We start from the raw sequence: 4408 nt of genomic DNA on the forward strand, positions 1-4408 counted from the left end.
GTGAAGAAGCCTCCTGTCGGTGCTCTGGGACCGGGGAGGAGGAGCTCTCAGCAGCACAATGGAGAAATACGTTCAMGGCAGAGTCTCTATAAGTTTCAATAACACCAGAAAAAGAGTTGCTAGATTTTCACTTGTCACTTTTCTGAATAACAGTCTCTAGAGGGTCTGAAAAGTCTGTAAATATAGCGAGAAAGTCGCTAAATCAGCACCGCTGTGTTCCACAACAYGCCACCTCTCACATCAGCGAGCAGCATGTCGGGTCAATTACGTCACACATTGGAGCGGTCAAATTATCGTACATTATGGGTTTTTTTGGGCTTATTGATCATACATCATACAGAGGACAAAATTATGGTACAAATACGATAATTATCGTACACCTCAACACTGGTCGTCAGCCAGTCTCGCGAGGTTAGATTTTATGGCTCTGGTCAAAGTGTAATTCGTTTCCCAAAGCAATAAAGAAGACAGCTATTTTTCTAGAGATAACTCTGGGTTTTATTACATTTCTCTGGATTATAAGAATGTGTAATTTATCTGTTTCTTGTTTCCAAAAAGGATTTCCTGTAACTGTGACCTCGTAACTACAGTCAGGGTAAATATTCATGTAAATGATCTGAAAAACCTGCATTCATATTAGCATTGTACAGTTTTTTAAATCTTTAATCTAATCTTATATTTATGTACTGAAAATTTTAAATATTTAGATAGTTTCCACTTACAAATATTCTTTGCCAAATGAAATATGAAATGACTTTTGTAGGCATTTTTTTTATTCTCTAGGTCAGGGGTCTGCAGTGGCTCTTTGAACATTTGACCAAATATAACAGATTTTTTGTTTGTTTTATTTTTTTATTCTCACAAGACTAATAAATTGTATGCAAATATGTGATCAATACTACTAATATAAAAAGTAAAACATGTTAGCTTGTGCTAGCCTGTTGTCTACCCAAATATTCCAACTTCTTTCTATGATTTTTCTCTCAAATCCATCAGGATTATCTTAAAACACCTTTAGATCTTCATAATAAAAGGAATTAGGGGCAAAAAATGTCTGACTAATTCAGCTGTATTAGTTTTTATGAAATTCTGTATAAACTATAGCCAGTATTTTTTGTGTCATGTTTTTTTTCTTCAGTCGTGAAGTGTAAAAATAATAAATAATAATATTCACAATATATTTCTTAGGTTTATGTCGCCTCCACTGGCCATAAAGGTTCAGGAATAAGTCTTGAAAAAGGCCCACGAACCAACAGCTGATGATCACAGTTGTAGCTTACAGTATTTTGTGGCTCCAGATACATTTTATTAGTGAGCCGTGGAGCAGAAATGGCTGTTTTGATTGTGAAGGTTGCAGACCCCTGCTCTAGGTTCTTCTTAAAAAGACCAAAAACATACATTGAAGATTATTATGAACCCTTAGATGTGAGTGTGCAGTATTGTGGTCTACCTGTAATGAACTGTTGAACCCACCTGCTAACTGCTGCAGTTTTACCACTGCCCCAAACAGAACAAACAAAACACAGAAAATCAATGACGCTCTTTTAAAGGCATTTTAATCTGACCAGCTCTGCTGCTATTCGATACTGATTCAGGCCTCGGCTGCGTGTGAACAATATCTGGAAACAAGATTTTCCAACGCTGACTGTGAAAATGTGTTTTCATGGTAATGCAATGATCACAGTTGCTGTTCAGACAAGACTTTAAAAAAAATTAAATCTGCTGCAGTTGTCATGCCAGGTCACTATAGTGAGCGGTGATATTTTTGTTTTTCGGCAGAAAGCAGCATCCTCACAAATATACTTCAACCTCGAGCATGAAAACAGTTACATCCAAAATGGTGGTTACCAAAACGTTTGAACCAACAGTATTTGCAGATTGTGTAAAATGTGTCTCTGTTGATCGTGTTACAGAAAACAACTGATGTCRTGTACACAAACAGCTGAAAACGCAACAGAAACATCACAGTTTCACTTAAAAACATTGCGGTGTAATCAGAGCCTCGGACTTCCTAAATAAAAACAAGTATTTGTCCAGATTATGTTTTAGGAGTCCTGTCAGTTGTTTTGATACAGCTGTCATATTTTAAAGAGAGATTAGACTTTTTTTTATTAGAGAGAGGACTCAATAAAACAAATCATAATTGTGTCTTTCAAATTAGACTGACATCGGCTATAAACATTTAATAGAGATGCCTTAAGCCTCTAACTCCACAGAGCTGAACAAACCCTGAGGGGTGGAAATAGTTTTCACACTTTGTCTTGTTTTGCTCTTCATATTAATGTAGTTTATTAGCCTTGTGAAACAGAAAATATGGATGGAGGACTTCTTAACATCTCAGCTAACTTAACTAAGTCTTAATGTCAGTTTGTTTTGATGAACGTGTTTATCCTGATTTGTGGAAAATCTTATAAGGTCTTCCACTGTCTAAAAAAAAGACAACATAGATCCAAAAGTGTCACACCTGTCTGGAGTAAGTTGTTTGAATGTGTCGTGTTTAAACAAATTCAACATTCTTTTGATTTTATTTGTATTCACTCTGTTCAATATGCATTTAAAGAAAGTTACTCTACATGTACAACACAGACAGCTCTGACTGATGATTGGTTAAGACATATTGATAGAAAATAGTATRGGCATGGTGTTTCTTGATTTCTGTGCTGCCTTTGACATAGTTGATCAGGAACTTTTACTTATAAAATTATTCTGTGGCGTGGTGTTAGGCCAAAATAAATACTATTGTGCACCCAGCATTGGCTGTAACGTGATGCTATCGCAAAGCCTGCTACTGATCTGATTAGTGACCGGTGGTGGACAGTAATGGAGTACATTTACTTGAGTACTGTACTTAAGTACATTTTTTGAGTAACTTTACTTTACTTGAGTATTTTTTGGAGAACTTATGACTTTCACTCCACTACATTTCAAAGACAAAAGTTGTACTTTTGACCCCACTACGTTTCTTAGAAGCTTGTTAGTTACTCATTACTTTTGGCTCAGCATAGCTTTGTGATCCACTTTTGCTGTTTTCCTTTCTTGAAATGCATTTGGCCACACGTTATGTTCCTCACGAGGGAAATCACAGTCATAGCTCACACCTGGGATAGATTTGGAATTACATCATTCTCGTTAATGGTGACGAGCTGAGCTTCACCTTCATTTCAAACAGAACCCAGTAATGGAGACGGCTGAAGAAACTCAAGTAGAGAAACCAGAGCAGCATGGCCATATCTCAGCTCTATGTTTGAGATTATAAGACTGAAAAATAGTTTRCATCAGTTTAAATGTCTTATGTTTTCACCGTGGATAAACTACATTTCTGCATTTAAGAACTCACCACTCACTTTATTGCATTTTTATGCTGAAATCTTTACAGGTGGTGTAGAATTTGTAGCCGAGTGGTTCTACCTGTTAGTGCATCAGATGGTTTCTGAGAGTTACAAGGTTCAGTAAAATCACTCTGAAAACAATACAGCAATGTACTGATATTAGACAATTTAATTAGTACTTTTGAATACTTGAGTATTTTAAAATACATGTACTTTTTAATACTTAAGTATTTTCAAAAGTAAGTACTTCAGTACTTTAACTTAAGTAGATTTTTGACCGAGCAACTTTTACTTGTAGTTGAATAAGATTTGACCATGAGTATCAACTTAGTTGAGTACTTTGTCCACCACTGTTAGTGACAAATAAGAAGTCTCCTTCTCATTTGCCAGCAGCCCAGTTGTCAGTGCAGACCCATTATATCAGATCAGTCTCCTGCTACAAGACTTTATCCACCGCTGGGTGCACAGTAGTTTTAACCTTTTAGAACCTGGACCTCTTTTTACTTTCCTGATAAAACCCAAAGGCACTGCTGTCATTGTGGGTCCCTATGGGTTAATTTTGGCCAAAATACCACAGCATAATTATCAGCCTATGACTTTGAAAAATCAGCTATTAACATTATGAAAAGTTATCTAAGTAATACAAAACAATGTGTGTTTTATTCACTGGTTTCTGTTCAAATTTTGTAACCTTTCCATGTGGAATTCCACAGGGCAGCTATCTGGGTCCTTTGCTTTATAGTATTTTTGTAAATGATATGCCATATGTGTTAAATCCATATACACAGAGGATACAACAACATATGTATCTTTTGATAGTGTAGTGATTGATTCACCTTCTTACAATAAAAATTATAAGGAAATTCACGGGTTCTTCTTATTTTTGGTGGCTATCGCTTCCGTGCAAAAATGAATGGACAAAACACACAATAAGATGAGCGTACTCAAAGAGATCATTTATTTATTTACAGAATCAAATAAATCACTAATATACAGCTTATTGTGAGATTAATTTCCTATAAAAAGTTTAACAACAAACGTTGAGGTTCAGATGTTAATAAACCATTTGTTTGCAGCAC

This window comes from Austrofundulus limnaeus, unplaced genomic scaffold (genome assembly GCF_001266775.1).
Source record: "Austrofundulus limnaeus strain Quisiro unplaced genomic scaffold, Austrofundulus_limnaeus-1.0 Scaffold34, whole genome shotgun sequence".
In the NCBI taxonomy this organism is placed as follows: Eukaryota; Metazoa; Chordata; class Actinopteri; order Cyprinodontiformes; family Rivulidae; genus Austrofundulus; species Austrofundulus limnaeus.